Source organism: Lutra lutra, chromosome 1 (genome assembly GCF_902655055.1).
Source record: "Lutra lutra chromosome 1, mLutLut1.2, whole genome shotgun sequence".
In the NCBI taxonomy this organism is placed as follows: Eukaryota; Metazoa; Chordata; class Mammalia; order Carnivora; family Mustelidae; genus Lutra; species Lutra lutra.
Window position 1 is genome coordinate 30,620,694 of NC_062278.1, and position 18,210 is coordinate 30,638,903.

Below are 18,210 nucleotides of genomic sequence, written 5' to 3' on the forward strand. Positions count from 1 at the left end.
GTATTAATATATTACTATTGTTGTAGACTCATTTGATGGCAAACTGCAGAAAACATATCCCCTTACTCTAAATAATTCAAAGGTTACCTCCTAAGAACAAGTAAAATCTGTTTTGTAGTCATAGTGTAGTCAAATTCAGGATATTTAACATTCATACCATACTATCTAATATACAGCCTATATCTAAGTTTTGCCAGTTGTCCTAATAATATATCTTATGGCATTTTTTTTTCCATCTAAGATCCACTTGAGTATCAGACTTTGAATTTAGTTCACTTGTCTTCTTAGTGTTCTTTAACTTGGAGGATTTTCCAGAGTATCTGTGCAGCGTTCTTAAAACTAAAGCGGCAATACTTTTCACCTAATGAAATGTGAATGCACATGCTGTACAGTATTCAAAAAATACCTTACTTAAGCCCACTTTTTGAGATTTTGCATTAAAATGCCACATGCTTTGGGGGAATAAAAGAAAGTCTAGCATTTACATAGTTAGAATGTGTTCTGAAAATGAATAGTTCTAGTCTTTTAGAGCATTCAGTCATAGATCTGCCTTGGTATCTTAAGAGCAGTCAGTCAGTCCTTTTAGCTCCCGTGAAAATCACATTGTATAAATCACCACGTAAACAAAGTTACTCTATAATCACTGGGGATAGTTTTTAAATACGTGTGTGTGTGTGTGTTTAATTTTAAAATGTCCTTTGGTGATCTATGTCCAGAAATTACAATAGTGCTGGTATGGCACTGTTGTTCAGTGTTAGAACTCTGGAGGCAGACTTATTTTTAACTCTTACTCTGTCCCTTATCAGCTGGGGATTGTTGCATAGGCTTTTCGAAATCATTAATTTCAGTTTCTTCATCTGTAAATATAGTGGATAAAAATAGTACCCCTCCGTATGAACTTTGTGCGCTGAATGGCACTTGATATATGTTCAATAACCATTAGCTATTATCAGTTCATAAAACCACCAAACTAAGATCATTTCTTAACTATTCGAACATTCTGCTTTACTGCAACTGGAAGCCACTATGTACACAATCTACATTTTCTTTAATGTATAATGCTTTAAAAAAGAAAAATGACATCATTATTACATGTAAGTTGCAGAGCATAGGAATGTAGTCACCCAAATAATCACCTTTGAAAATATAAAAAGGAAGAAATCTCACAGCAAGTATTCTCTAAATGCAAAGAGGAATTAAATATTGAGAACCAAAATGCAAATTAAATAAAAGTATTTCATGGGACAGCATGGTAAGCACTGAAGGAATTTGATAGGACACAAACCTTGAACCCATTCATGGTAGAATTTAAAGTCTAGTTGGTCAAATAAGGAACACAGGAAAATACAAGAATTTGTTGAGTTAATACTGCTAAGGAACCTAGTTGAATATTAGCACTATACAGCAATGATTGTTATAAAATTTGAACAGAGGTAATACCATCATGGATTTAATACTAAAGAAAAGGCTTTACAGAGGAGTTGGGGAATTGGTTTGCACTTTGAAAATAGGTAAGATTCAATAAGAGGGAAAAGGAAGAAATTAGGAAGGAATGGGTGCTGGGTGTCCTATTCAGGAAAATAAAGATACATAAACACACATGAGCACAAAGGAATAAATTAGTCCACTTAGTGTAAAGCGTTTGTTTGGGTAAAAGTAATGGCAATATTGGAGAATAGAGCTGATCCAGATCCTAAGGGACTGATACTTCATTCTGCAGATAATCATACTAATCAGAAATTCCGAAGTAGGAAAATGTCACCATGCACAGTTCCTGAGTTGCACGCATCCAGAAGTTTTGGTTCAAGTCTTGCTAAAATAAGAAAAAGAAAATATTATAATTATAATCAGAGCTCAAATATTCTAAGGGAAATTTGGAGACTACAGGGCAGGATTTGGGAAGCCCCAGATAAAGGAGAAGTAGGAATTACAGGAAAGTATTCATAATAAGTATGTTCCACTTATGACCCCCTTTTTGCTTGGGGCCACTCTAATTAAGAAAAGAAACTCCAACTATTTTTTTTTTCTATTTTTGTGACACTTGCCTAAGATTCTAAGTCCCTGAAGGGAATGCCTCCCATGGGTCTGATGTAAACCACATGCCCACTCTGTAGCTATATCTAAGTGGTGACTAGAAAGCTCTGATCCATTCTGTTATAGTAGTAGAAGGAAGGCAGCTGGTTTTCCACAGTATCGAGACTACACACAGTAAGCAGAGATATTTTTCTAACAGAAATAGGAGTGGGGTTAAGAACAGAGGAAGGGTGATGTAAACCAGGTAGCCCCCCCAAAAAGGAAGTATCTACAACATATTAAAAGCAACATTTTAGAGAACTGAGACCTCGTAGCACTGTGCATGAGCCGCTGGAACAGGGAAGAACCAGATAGAAACAATTACAGACTCGGACTCTCCCAGATATGTGATAACATTCTGGACTCAGAGACCCATGTGACCCCAGATGACAGAGCTTCTGACTTCCATACAGAGATTTCTAACACTCTGCTGTGCACCTGAACAGAATTCCTCTGCGTTTTTTCAACATCCCTGAAATTTGTTCTTTATAATTCCTATAAGCTAGAGCCACAAAAATACGGAACACACAGTTATAGCAAAGCCACACTGAACTGGCCAGCATTCATGGAATTTGTTTGGGTGAGGGCCAGTCAATGACTTTTTGTTGTTGTTAGGAGAGAACATTAACAATTTGGACATCCCTGTCTTCTCTTCTTACTGTACATGTAATAACTCTAATTTCATCAGCCTTTAAAAGTGCCAATGAAAGATAAATGGTAGCTTTTTTAAAAGGCACCACAGAGGAACATGTAACAGAAAGGGCCATTGGTGTTTTTTCACGCCACTTAGTTCAGTACGTATGAGAAAAGGGAGGATTAGACATTTCTTAATGCTCGAGATGGGAAGACATCTTGCATACATAAATCTAAAAATATTTTCTTACGGCGGATTAAAGTACAGTTTAATACAAATTTGTGTCTGGCAGCTAGCTGGAGCAGAAGTTGTCTATTTGCTGCAGCTGATGCCTATCAGACTCGGAGGCGCAGTCTGTACCAGCTGAAGTCTGTCAACAGGGAGCCCAGCAGAAGGGCAACATGATAGTCAAAACAGGATGAAACCACAGTCTAAACAAGATGACGTGAGCATTTGTGCAATTAACAGCATCAGCAAAAATAAAGTTGTGTCTGGAATATTCTGCCAGGAATCCCAAAAAGGCAGGATGCTTATTTTGCCACAGTAACGTTATGTTATATCTGGCTAAATAGAATCAATGGCATGATGGGAAACTCCTCATGGACAGTGGTAAAGGGTACCGGAGAAGCTGATGATGACAAAGTCTAAGACTGAAAAATATACCATAGCGGTTGCTAGTGGAAGCAGAGCCCGCTTCAAACGTAGCATTCGTGCCGTCCCTCAGCTATAGGTAGAGCTTGTCTGTTGGCTGCTAGCATTGTGTCAGGCATTGTACTGGCTTTTCAGTGGCCATTATCTGATTTAATTTTTCAAACAAGTTGTGCGGTCCACATTACTAAACTCATTCCACAGATGACGACAAAACCACAAAGAACAGCTTCAAACATCGCTGTAGTGGAACTGTTAGACAAATCTAAGCGGAAATGCCAGTTCCGCTGTGCCTAAACTCTAGGGATTTTATGTAAACCACTGTATTTTTCCAGACTTGATCATTCTTATGTAAAGTATAAACTTTGGACATGTATGAGGGCTAAAAGGTTATTTACTGCTTTTCACACGACGCTTGATACGATGCAAGTATTCAACAAATGGTGGAATCCATATTATTATTGTGCTTATTAGGAGTAGTACCTTAAAGTCATTTTATAAATACGTCCTCGTTTATGTAATTTTCATAGAAACTCAGATTGTTAAGAATACTAGTAACTGGGTGGGGGCATTGAGGGAGGACACATGATGTAATGAGCACTGGGTGTTATATGCACCTGGGGAATAACGGAACTCTACCTCTGAAACTAATGATACAGTAGAAGTTCATTAATTGAATTTAAAAAACAATAATAATAATTGAAGCTAGTAATTACAGTTGCTAACCACGGGCACAGCGCTAAGGATCTTCTAAGCAGGGGCACCTGGGTGGCTCAGTGGGTTAAAGCCTCTGCCTTCAGCTCAGGTCATGATCCCAGGGTCCTGGGATCGAGTCCCGCCTCTCTGCTCAGCGGGGAGCCTGCTTCCTCCTCTCTTTCTGCCTGCCTCTCTGCTTACTTATGATCTCTGTCAAATAAATAAATAAAATCTTAAAAAAAAAAGAAATAAAACTCTTAAAAAAAAAAAGGATCTTTTAAGCGTTGTCTCATTTCTTTGTTCTTAGCTCTTTATGAGTGAGTTCTTACCTGAATTTAACTGCTCAAGGACAGAAGCCATGGAGGCTTAGAATCCAAGTGCTAGTTTGACTTCAGACCTTCTCCTTCTCTAATCCAATGCTCATTCCACCTGTCTATTCTTTCCATAGATTTAAAGATAACAAAAATAGGTAACATTGTTTACTATTAATCTAGCAAGTCAATCTTTACGGGATTTTCATTTGACATATCTCATATTTAGTATCTTCTAATTAGTTGTATTTGTTTTTTAAATGCCATCAATTATAGCCTTTGCTCACAATTTTGTCCTTAATGATGATTTTAATAGCAATATTTTTTAAAATATAGAATAATTATGAATGTCAGATTTTATTCAAAATCAGCTTCCATAAGAAGCTTTTTGAGAGGTACCAGAGGACTCAAAGTAGAGTACTAGCCCGTCTATAGTGCATTACATTGTTGCTTTAGTAAATATTTTATGAGTATTAACGAGAAATTTAAATCATGACTTCCTCTTGACAGGAATACAGGGGCATTGACCTCTGTGGTTAGTACCATTTTCCTTAGTTCAGTTTCCTTAGCTAGTTCTTGAGGATATAGTCATAATTCCTACGACCTTATTTTTGTATTTTTTTTGTATTCTTTTATTTGTATTTTTATTTGTATTCTTTTATTCTTGTATTCTAATTCTTTTGTATTCTTTTGTATTTTGTATTTCTATTGAACTATTAAGATTTGCAAGATTTTTATATCAAAACTTTTGTGATGATTTATAGATTTGGTGGAATACACCCTCTTCATGTGTCTAAGAGCTTGCTGCATCTGGGGGCTCATTAGAAATGCAGAATGTGGGGCCAGACCCCAGATCTGCTGAATTAATACCTGCATTTTTGCAAGATCCCCAGGTGAATGGCCTGTACATTAATATTTTAGATTTAAGATTATTAAGATTTTAAGATTAAAAGCATTGTTCTAGAAACCACAAGCAGTAAAAAGCTATGCTTTTGTTGGACACGACATAACTTTGATGTATAGTGAGAATGGGGGAGATTTAGGATATCCTAATGTGGTAGCAAGAAGAGTTTAATTGCAGGAGAAAAAAGAAGAAAAACAAAAGACCTGATATCCTTTCAGGTACAGAAAATATGGAGGAATTACTGAATAGTATTAAATGTAGAATGTATTAAATGTAGAAGTTATAAATTTAAGGGATTTAGGTTATTTTATTGACTTAGTGAACTTAATTTCCTTAGAAATATTCTGGTTTCTTGTTGGTAAGGGACCTTGTCATCTTTGTTTGTTTCTTTCCCCAGCACTTACATTATTTGTATAAATCGCATGTTTAGGGTTAAAATGGTTCATGTAATGTTGTTTGCAATTAAGTAAATATGAATTAGTTTGGATGCAACTGTTATAAATGATAGTGTAATCTCTTGGGCATATAATATGGTTTTCTAATCTTCCTGAACAGATTTCATATTACCAAGCAATTTTCGTATAAATTCTTCTGGATCAGTGAAATTTTCACACCAATAAATCAGGAAATGTAGAAAGATCTTATATGTAGTAAACCACATGTGCAAATTAAACTACCTTATCAAGAGAAATGATTTTTCATATTAAGGCTGTGGGGTTCAGATCATGGAACAGTAGTAAGTGGAAACCATGAATAGTTTTGTTGTTGTTGTTGTTGTTGTTTTTAAGAAAAATGTTTATAGATTATTGAATTTAACTTTACATGCTTGAGTCCCTGCCTTTTCCTCAGCAGTTTTTCTCTGAGCTTTGCTTATACCTGGATCTCATTAGTTCCATAAGTGTTTTATCCCAAATAGGATTTTGGGGTTCCAATTGTGTGTACCTTATAATATGCCTACATCTATATACCTAAAGCTATCTGTGTCTCTGGAAAGCAGAGGTTCCCATTGATTTGCATTGGATTCTATTTTCCTTTCTTGGAATTCAATCTAGAAGTTTGGCTTTTTTGCCAGGGTCTCCTTCTGTTGCCTAAGACTAAAGAAGAAAGAAAAACCTAAGTCTTTATACACTAGCAATATAATGATGTATTTATTTCATTAGAAAGATCAACAGAGTAGAAACTTTAGGCTAGTAAAAACAATGAATTAGGGGTAGCTAATTGGAAGAGAGGGAGAGGAGGAGAAGAGGAAGAAAGATAAGAGAAGAGGAGAAAGAGGAAAAAGAAGGAAGAGGAGAGGGAGAAGAGGAAAAGGAAAAAGAGAAGGAGGAGAAGAAAAGGAAGAAAAGACCAATAATTAAACCAGGAAGGCCCGCTAAAAGATTTTTTTTAATATTTATTTATTTATTTTAGACAGCGCAAGAGAGAGAGCTTGAGCAGGAGGGGCAGAGGGAGAGTGAGAATTTCAAGCTGACTCTGAACTGAACGTGGAGCCCCACATGGGGTCCCATCTCACGACCCCAAGATCATGACGCAAGCTAAAACCAAGAATCAGACATTTAACTGATTGTGCCACCCAGCTGCCCCTGAAAGACCTTTCAGACAATATCCAAATTGTTTGTAGCCTGGACCTTATATGAATATTCTCAGTTTCTCAAATTGATGAAAACATAGTCATGTTTTTTGGAAACTTAGAAAATAAAAGATTTTATAGCCTTCCAGAACCTAATAACCTTGGTTTAAAATAAGAGTTGGGGTGCCTGGGTGGCTCAGTGGGTTGAGCATCTGCCTTCGGCTCAGGTCATGATCTCAGGGTCCTGGGATTGAGCCCCGCATCGGACTCTCTGCTCATCGGGGAGCCTGCTTTCCCCCTCTCTCTCTCTGCCTGCCTCTCTGCCTGCTTGGGATCTCTGTCTGTCAAATAAATAAATAAATAAAACCTTTAAAAATAAATAAATAAAACAAGAGTTAAAACTCCAATACCATAGTTAACAAAATGAAACTTTGGGTTTTTTTTTTTTTTTTTTTAATTTTACCTACTTTGACTTTTATTGTCTTTTTTTTTTTTTTTGAAACTTTGGGGTTTTTTAAAAGCAATTTAAAAATGCTTACTTCTCATCTGTGTTCTAGAAATTACCTTATGGTTAAGACATTTTATTTTTTTTTAAAGATTTTATTTATTTATTTGACAGATAGAGATCACAAGTAGGCAGAGAGACAGGGAGAGAGAGAGGAGGAAGCAGGCTCCCCACTGAGCAGAGAGCCCGATGCAGGGCTCAATCCCAGGACCCTAGGATCATGACCTGAGCCGAAAGCAGAGGCTTTAACCCACTGAGCCACCCAGGCACCCCTGGTTAAGACATTTTAAAAAATGAAAAGGTATTTAAGCCCTTCTGATAGAGTATGTTATCTTAAAATCTTAAAATGTTTAAAGCTTCTGAAAATTTTATACAATGTGAATAAAATGTCTGTAATTTGAGGGACTATTACCTTTATAAAAATTATTTTCAAAAATCAGCAGTAGTAAACAGTAATTTAAAATTTACAATGTATTTTTACATAAATTATCCCAATTATTTTTTAGTTTAACTAGATATTGTTAACATTTCCATTTTTCAAATGAGATTCAGAAATATAGAATGGCTTAACCCAAGATCTCAAGGTTAGTAAGTGTGGCACTTGGATTCAATCCCAAGTCTCCTGTTCAAAATCCTTTGTCCACAACATTATACTATTATGACCTCATTCAAGTAACTAAGTCTGTCACTCCCACTAAAAGTTAAAGTACATTGTGTACCCATTTGACTTTTGATCTCCTTTCTCTATGGTGCTTCAGACTTTCTTCGAAAACGGTTATACATAGACAACATTTCTTCACTTTTGTATTCCCTTAATTTTTTTCAATATTATGATGACCTTGATTTGTTCCTCTTGAATTTTATCATAATTAATTCTGAAAACTTGTAGAATTTCTTAAGGCTATTTTGTATTCACATTCTTTTCCTCTGTAGTGCTGGAGATGTCACTCTCCATAACTTATCTGTAAAATTAAAGATCATGTTCACTCATGTTCACAATTCAGTCATCAAAGTCACTGGTTAAAATTCTTAATAGTAGGTCTAGAACTAACATTGTGGAACATGACTTATGTCACCTGAACTTGGCAGTGGGCAATCAAATACAACGCATTGCCTATAATCCAATAGCTCTGTGCTATAACCTAATGGTGGTTGAAGTAAGGCAATGTATCCTAATTTAGCGATGACTTTTGGCATGTGGTATGAAACCAAAACTTTAAGAAATAAAATTGTATTGGATCTACTGCTTTTTCTTAGTTGGTCATGTTTGTCGTTCTGTGATAGATGCAATTGATCATAAAGGATATATAGACATAGATACAGATACAGATTTAGCTGCTAGATAAACATATATACCTTACTCTCAATTAACAAAGTAGTTATTCTTTCACACTGGTAATTAACAGAATAGTTATTCTTTGCACATATGCTGGTCCCTAAGAGAAATATTTTACATAGATTGTTTACGGCTTACTGCAGTGAATATGATGTTCTGTACAGATTTCACCATATAGACATTCTTACCATTTGTACGAGCTGGATTATGTTCATAATGTACATATGGTAAACATCTTAACATGTTTAGAAATCTAAAAACCTGAAAAATGAGTGGATTTCTTGTGCTTCCACATTTGTGTCTCCAAATGACAGTTTCAAGGGGCAATACAGTAATCCCCCCTTATCCACAGGGGATTGATTGTTCCAAGATCCCAGTTGGTGCTTGAAACTGCAGATAGGACCAAACTGTGTATATTCCCTGCTTTTTCATATATATATATATATATATATATATATATATGCATATATATACACACATATATATATATGAATCTCATATGATATGATATATAAATATATATGTCATATACCTGTATATACACATTATATGTGTGTGTATATAAATATATTTCTATCTATAGATATATATATATATATACACACACACCCACACATCTATGATAAAGCTTAATTTATACTTCAGGCACAGTAAGAAATTAAGAATAATAACTAATAATAACATAGAACAATTATAAAAATATACTGTAACAAAAGTTGTGCAAATGAGGTCTCTCAAAATATCTTCTTATACTGTATTCATCTTTCTTTTGATGATGTGAGATAATAAAATACCTGCATGATGAGATGAACCAAGGTGAATGACACATGCATTGTGGCCTAGCATTAGGTTACTCTTGACCTATAGGGACCTCTCCTCCTCAGAAGGAGGACCATCTGCTTCCAAACCACCGTTGACCGCAGCTAACTGAAACTACGGAAATGAAAACCAGGAATAAAGGGGGACTATTGTACTTCAATTTACTATTAATGAGAGCAACTTATTATTCTCAATACTCAGTATGTTGTCTGGGCCAAGAGTGGTTTGAAAATATTTTGCTCTTTATGTTTGTACCTATTTAGTTGCTCTTCTGAGGTCATATAAGATAAAATAGCCTATGTGCTTAAGCTCAATGAACTGTTCATGATTCCTTATACTTTTTTTAAGTCATTATAATTAAAAACTTCAAAATTAGTTTTCTGCATGTTCCCTGTCAATACACTAGCAGACAAAGACAGTCAATCTATAACATATTCTCAGTGATCATTGCAATCCACTTTTTGACCAATACTGCTCTGTTTCTATAATTTAGTGCTAATGCTGGTAGGCCTTGTGATTCACATCTTTCCTGGAACTTAATTAAATAATTGAACAACAATCAACTTATTCACTCTCAGTGGCCTCACAAGCTGGAAACGTCAATAATAATTCTTTACAGAAGCAAATTCAGTGTTAATTTAGAGCTATTGGTCAGCTTTGTTAAATATGCCAAGTGCAACTTGGTTGTGTCTACTTATTTGATCTACTGTTGTATGATGGTTTTTTTTTTAATGTATCTTTTTTTATTAGAAGATGTGACGTAACATGAACACTGTTCCTATTACATAATCAGACGGGGGAAAATAATATTTCAATACATGGGCAGTAGTTTTCTAGAAGTAATGACCTAAGGAATACCAGTCTCTAATATCACTTAAAGTAAATGAACATTTTTAAAGACATTGAAATAATATTTATCATAGTCTGAAGGCCACAGGACAGTGTTGATCCCAGTGTTGATCAGGATATGCCAGACCAGCTACCAGAACAGGTTGATCAGGCCAGGCTTGAATCGGTTTACCTTGTCTCTAGATAGAGTTCTCATGTAGCTCATTCTGAAACTACATGTTACCAATACACAGAAAGGATCACACTGAGTGAAATGTACATGAGACTAAGGGATGAATTAAAATAACTATTAATTTTAGTGAAAGATAACTGGAAAGGAGACTACATACTTGTGTTTGGAGATTGCCATATAGTCTGTGTATAAAAATAATACTGAAAAATGTTTTCTTATAAGAAATGTACTTGAGTGAGCTTAGAGAAGGAAGTCACAAATTTAGATAATCTGAAAAGTCATCCTTAGCTAAGAGAGATACAGACACCCTATGGTCTTTGTCATTGCAACTAAGTATTCCGTCTGGCAACTGAAGCACTCTCAACATAGTTCACAGCTTGATATTATCTTTTTTTTTTTCTTCAGAATATTCTTCTTTTGATGACTTATTTTTAAGAAAAATTAATATAATTATTGTGTGAGGGCTCCAAAGTACTCAGCTAGCTTGTGACAAAGCTTATACTAATACGTAGTAAATGGTAGTATAGGACTGCAAAATTTTCTTTCCTAGGAAGAATTGTAATGTATTTAGAGATTAGATATTTTTATTTTACTTTTCTTAGTATTAAATGTTCTTTCAGTCATGAAATTAGGATGGGAGATGACAAGAGATTTTTTTAGTGATTTCATTAACAAAATGAAAATTGGAAACATTGTGATGGTTCCAGAATTAAAGAGAAAAATATTTAGTTGCAATAAAAATATCAGTCTGGACACTCCTAATCTCCATCATTACTTCCTCAGGCTGTAGAGACAGTATTACAGAAAGCAACACCTCATCTTAGGATTCATGTGGGTGTTTCTGTTGTTGTGGTTCCAGAAAAAAACACTTTGGTCACCTAATTCTTATACATTGCACAAGTGAAGTTGCTTCTGTGAATAAATCTGATGTTAAATTAAATTAGTTATGAGTTCTGGGATGTCTCATGGTCTTGGCCATGTGGTGGTACACTCGTAAATGGTGCTGCTTACTGTTTAATGACAGGATGGAGAAGGGGGCAACTCAGTCGGTAACACAGATGATTCCCGTGGTGTGACTACTCCCGCCATGATGAATTTCAAGTGACCAACATGAAATCTCTTCACTGAACGTGGTCCTGAGAAAAGATGTGCACAATCAGCTGAACAAGCTATGCTTGTACAAGCTTTAGAAACCACTGCCCCAATGTATCTATTTTAGTTTTATTAGTTTAATTAGAAGCATATCAGCAGTTTCCATTTGGTCACATCTGCCACATCTGGGAATGGAGCTGATGACCTGCAGCAGATGATCCAGGCTGTGGTGGATAACATGTGCTGCCAGATGTCTCTGAAGCAAAAGACCAGAGTGATCAGACAGAGGCAGGGCTGTTTGTGGAGAGCTGCCTTCACAGCTGGGGGCATGAAAACAGAGTTCTTTGAAGATGTAGTTCCCGAAGTCAGGAAATGGACTGAGGCTGGAATGAAGGTGTATATCTTGTCTTCAGGAAATGTAGAGGCCCAGAGCTATTATTTGGTCATTCTACAAGCTGAGATATTCTTGAGCTTGATGATGGTAGCTTTGATACCAAGATAGGACGTAACATGGAGAGAGTTACCAAAAGATTGCAAACAGCCATCGGTGGTCACCCATCAACATCTTGTTTCTGACAGACATGACTCTAGAGGTGTCTTCTGAGGAAGCGGATGTGCATATCACTGTGGGGTGAGGCCTGTCAGGGCCAGACGTTTGGATGATGAAAAGTCTTACCACAGCCTCATCACCTCCCTTGGAGAATTGTACCTGCCTTCCCCAACCTTGAGGAGTTGTGAGGAAGACTAATCTGTCCTCAGAGTTGTCCCTGTAGTTTAGTTATATTCTACTGGTAAAAGTAACTTACTTTATTTTTTTTAAATATTTTTTATTATTTATTTATTTGAGAAAGAGAGAGCATGAGCAGCCAAGAGGGGCAGAAGGAAAGGAAGAAGCAGACTCCCCGCTGAGCAGGAAGATGCTTAACCCATTGAGCCACCCAAGAGCCCTGAAACTAATTTATTTTAAAAACACATACATACAGGGGTGGCTGGGTGGCTCAGTGGGTTAAAGCCCCTGCCTTCAGCTCACGTCATGATCTCAGGATCCTGGGATCGAGCCCCACATCGGGCTCTCTGCTCAGTGGGACGCCTGCTTCTCCCTCTCTCTCTCTGCCTGCCTCTCTGCCTACTTGTGATCTCTGCCTGTCAAATAAATAAATAAAATCTTTAAAAAAATAAAACACATACATACACACCCACATGAATATGCAAATGTGTATATATATATATGTGTGTGTGTGTGTGTGTGTGTGTGTGTATGTGAAAAAAAAATCTCAATTCAGTGAAAAGAAAACTTACTTAAAGATCCTTTCTATGCAAAAGTTGTTTGAAACCACAGTCCTAACCCTTATTGAGGGCAAAAGGTAGCTGATAGAAGAATTACAGCAATGAGGATCAGACATGTTAGGATTCCCAAGTCGTGTGCCAGAATGGAAAGGTAAGTTTGAGAAGTTATTCTGAAGCCTTTTTATTTCAAAACTGGGAGTAGTTCACAAACTTATTCCTATAACAATTCATTTCTTTTGTAAATTATCAGTTAGAAAATTTCAGTAGCTGAATTTCAAAATATTAGCCTCCCTCTCTACAAAACCCAAAGTTACTTGTTTGTACTCCAGGATTGTGAAACTGGGGAGGAAACTCATTTGAGCCTTGAGGAAGCAAGCATCAATAACTGAGGAAGCTTACTAATCATCATGGCACTCCCAGAAAGTGTTTGCTTTACCAATGAAAAAGGGGCATTGATGTAATAGCTAAAACAGGAATATGGTTCTTAATGTTTAACAGAATAGTCCTAGTCCTGCCAGTTGTTAATGATTATAGATTTTATAGTTGTTTTACTAAGTGCTTTTTAGCACAGTTTGAAAATACATGCTATTTACTATTGAAAAAGAAAAGGTTTACTAAAATCATTCCATAAAAACCTTTCAAAAGAGGCCTAATAATGTAATATTTTCCTCCAGAATGGATGTAAATTTTATAACAGCATTATTTATCGAGGCTTGATCCTAATGGGATGTCAAATCAATTTCATGTTGTGATTAATAAAAAGATTTTCTTCTTCAAAAAATGAAATAAAATAAAGTCAAGGAAATATAGTAGGCATCGCATCTACTATATCTACTAGGAGCTCAGTGTATAGTGTAGGTGGTGATAGCAAGCGCCCTCTTCTTTGGAAAAATAAACTTAAGGGGAGAAGTAGTATTTTTTTTCCCAACTGCATGTGTTCTTCCAAACTTTGATTTTTTTTTCATGGCCATATCTGCATTGTATACTTCAGAAAACAACTAATTTTGCAGCTAACATTAAACATAGTGATGGTTAAGAGAAATCAAAGTCCATGGGCTTCTATCTCCAGCTTTAAAATACAAAAATGATCACAATATAAAAGAAATCCCATATTAGAAATAAAATAATGCATTAAATTATAAATACTAATTTCAAAATGTCATAATGTACACATAAGTTTTTTCAAAAGAAAACACTTAAAAAACTATTCTTTATTATAGTATGATATGATAATAAATAGTATATTTAACATAGTATTGTGGTGGGAATAATACATTGATGTATGACAATTATTTAGAAATAGGTAGTTAACGATCAATTAGTATTTATTGCTGAGAGTAGTAGAAGCAATAAATTATCAAAATATTATGTTGTTCTTTTGTCTATTATGTTGACAAGATTAAGTTATGACAGTAATTTGGAAATCACTTATTTTGTGCTAGACACTATGTTAGCTCCTGGGATACAAAGTACTTTTTATCTTCTAAAGTTCTTATTTTGTCAAGATTCTATGATTTAATGATAAAAAGAACTATATGTGATCTTATTAATTGAACAACTACTATAGTTTGAATCTGCACTAAAAACTAAGTAGAACACAAGAACACAAACTGGAGATGTCCCACCAATATGTCTTCGGCCTTACTTCATCATTGAGCTCTACTGATTTCTGAAAGCCTGGGAGGTTTGGCTGATCAGAGCAGACAAACAGACCAACTTCCTCCTTTGACACCTCCCTTTGCCAAACTGGGATAATTCTGAAGTATGCATTTTAAACTATATCCAGAATTTTCCTCACAGGACTATGCTTTAGTGTCCATAGTATCTGTCTTGATAATACTTTTCACTGTGATACCTAACATTCCCTATTTCATTCTCCTGTTGGTGTTGTTCATAACGGTAGTTCAAGTAAATCACCTACATTCTAATCCTTGCCTTGGGGTCTCTCTGCTTCCAGGCAACTCCAAAACAAAACACTAGACTAAATTTACAGTCTCACGGGGAGATCATATACAGAGGTTAATTACCCATAAAATTTTAGAATATTATGGTAAGTAGCACTGCCCTCAGAACAAAAGTACCTGAGCTCCTTGTCTTGATTCTTCACAATCTAGTTTGAAACAAGAAAACTTCTCTTCCCTGGACTCAGTTGTTTCTTATTTATCAAGTAAGAGTTTGAATGGAGGAATGATGGAGACTATCCTCCTAGGCTAACTTTATCATTCTAAGATTGTAAATCTCCAGAAGGTTTGCTTCCGTAGATGGTCTGTCATAATTTTGAAAATTAAAGTTTGGGTATGGATAGATCTTTCTTAGAAACCTGAGAAGTTTTGTGAATGCATTCACTCTCTCATTCATTTATTCCACAGAACTTATTAAATATCTATTCTGCGTACATCACTATAGATGTACATTATTAATAGGCTGCTACTAGCCACATGTGACTAACTTTAAATTTAAATTAAAAGTCAATAAAATTAAAAATTAAATTGTCAGTCTCTCTAGTCACATTTTAAGTGCTCAATAGCCATTACGTGTCTAGTGCCAACTATATTGTATGGCACAATTATGGAATATTTCCATCATGGAGAAAATTATATTAGAGCTTCTTGGAATGATGAAAAAATTAAATCCGACAACCAGCCTTCAAGAAATAATACATAAAAACTTCAGTAAAATATGAATATACAGTTGGGCATAATTGATATTAAGTGAGTATTTTCAATCACATACTTTAAAATCATTTATACATAAGTTTTCAGGGAAGGCTTCATGGTAGATAATCTGAAGGTTAGTCAGAAAAGCAGACTGTTAGAGATTTCAGGGGCATTTAAATAGAAATGGGTCAGGGAAGTACTTTGAACATTGTGTAGACTTAAATTAACAGAAAGAAACAAACTGTAGAGTAAAATTATAAAATAGTCAAATAACACTGCTTTAAATATATCTTTATAACTGCTAATGTTATAAGAATATATAGATGAGAGTTACAGAAACAATTGAAAATTTCTGTATCTCATATATTTTAATTATCTTACTTGATGTGAGTGGAAACTGTTTATAATAATAGAGCACTTTCAGAAAACTTGCTTTTTGCATTAGGTTCTTCAAATTTCATATAGGCCGTCATTCATGTCTTTCTAATTTGCATCCACCACAATACCCAATAGTAACTAAGAAATACCTGTTGGATAATTTCATAAGTAATTATCACTCCTCCAGTCTTGTAATCTTTCTTGTGGAAAATATAATGTAATTAATATAATATAATATAATATAATATAATATAATATAATATAATAAAAAGGTGATTTAAAACATCTCTTTAATGCCCAATATAGTTTAGTTGTGTTTATATGTATAAATTTCCTTGGGTTGGATTTAAATTCTCCCCAAGCTCTGTGACCTTGAGCAAGATAAGTAAATCCCTCTTCACCATACTTTCCTCATCTCTAAATGAGTTAATAATATTACTTCTAGGGGTGCTTGGGTGGCTCAATTTGTTAAGCATCTGACTCCCAATTTCAACTCTGGTCATGATCTCAGGGTCTTGGGACTTAGCCCCCAGCCGAGCACCATGGTTAGCAGGGAGTCTGCTTGAGATTCTCTCTCTCTCCCTCTTCCCCTGCCCCTCCTCCCCCACACTTGTGCTCTTTCTCTCTCAAAATAAATAAATAAATCTTTAAAAAAGAATAATATTACCTCCATTGACTGTAAGGAAGTAAGTGAACTAACTAATCTAAAAACATTTAGAATAGTGCTTGGCACAGAACAAATTCTCTATAAGGGCTTGTTTGCGAATATTGTTGCTGTTCTTATTGTTGTTTTCAGATAGTCATTAGGACATCATTAGAATATCTGGAATCCACTACAAATAAGACCTGAGTTAAGAAGTCTAGCTGTATAGGGGCGCCTGGGTGGCTCAGTGGGTTAAGCCACTGCCTTCGGCTCAGGTCATGATCCCAGGGTCCTGGGATCGAGCCCCGCATTGGGCTCTCTGCTCAGCGGGGAGCCTGCTTCCTCCTCTCTCTCTGCCTGCCTCTCTGCCTACTGTGATCTCTCTCTGTCTGTCAAGTGAATAAATAAAATCTTAAAAAAAAAAGTCTAGCTGTATGATCAGATACACCAGTAACACTATCATTGATAATGAGTGAGCACATCCCTTTGTCCCCTTAAGTGGGATACCTACTAGGAAGTGCTTCAGTTTACCTATCACCTACCTTTACTCCTTGAAAAACCTGGGGGAAAAGGTATTTTGGTAAATGCCTTGATATCCAAAATAGATGTTATAGAATATTAATTCCCATCATACCCTATAAATATGGAGTTTATAACTTCATCTTTCTGCATTTATTAATTAAAGGGAGATTATATTTGTTACAGACATTAAGTAAAGTGCTGAATCTAAAACCTGTACACTTTAAACCTAATCTTGACCTCTTAATAGCAGAGACTCTCACTGCCTTGTCTAAGAAGAAGCTCTGTATGTTCTAGATGTGCGGTAATTATGTTGATTTGCCTAAAGGAGTGTTGTTGAGATCATGATGTCATCTCAAGGGTAATGGATGCTTCAGCATTGTTGAATATTTAATTTGTCAGAAGAGGTCAAAGGAAAGAGATGTTATGCTACATTTCAAGTGTTTTAAGACAGAGAAAATGAGAAGCTCAAACAAACCCATAAAAATAACTGATGGAAACCTCCATATACCACAGCCCCAATCTGAAAGAACAGTGATATTGTATAAGAATAACATATGTATGGTGTGATTAAATATCTTTCATTATAGTGTGGTAATTATAAAATTTACATTACCAAATACATCTATATACTCTGCCTGTGTATTTAGCAGTTGATGTTGTAGTCACTCTTATTATTTTAAAAGTGTCATGATTATTGTAAATATAATACTAAAAGAAAGTTCATATACATGTACATAAAAGCATTATCAGCAGTTTCCTGGGAAATATATATTATTTAAATTTAGAGTAATTGTTAAGTAATTGTGTGCATTCGAAGAGCTAGTATCTTTGTTTATTTCTGGATTAATATATATTGAATTTGTATCTTAATATCAAGCCCCATCACACCCTTGAAAGTAGTATCAAGGGATCTTTTTAAAAACATACAACCTCCACATTGTTACTCTTTAACTCTTGGACTATAGTAACACTTTCTTAATATTTAGATATTGTGGTTTTCTTTCCCCCTGAACAATTTTTTCAGTGATGACAGAAATGTTGCCAAGATACAAAATGAGTAAAAGAAAGCGGGTAAGATGGCCACTTGGGACTGTAAATGTATTGCTTTTCAGAA

At 35.3% G+C, this 18,210-nt stretch overlaps 1 protein-coding gene and 1 pseudogene across 1 annotated transcript in view; both read left to right on the top strand.

The window, feature by feature from the left end:
- Positions 1-18,210, top strand: part of ROBO2 (roundabout guidance receptor 2) — a 1,319,482-nt gene that overhangs the window by 523,919 nt on the left and 777,353 nt on the right.
- LOC125087667 (enolase-phosphatase E1-like) lies at positions 11,794-12,357 on the top strand (annotated as a pseudogene).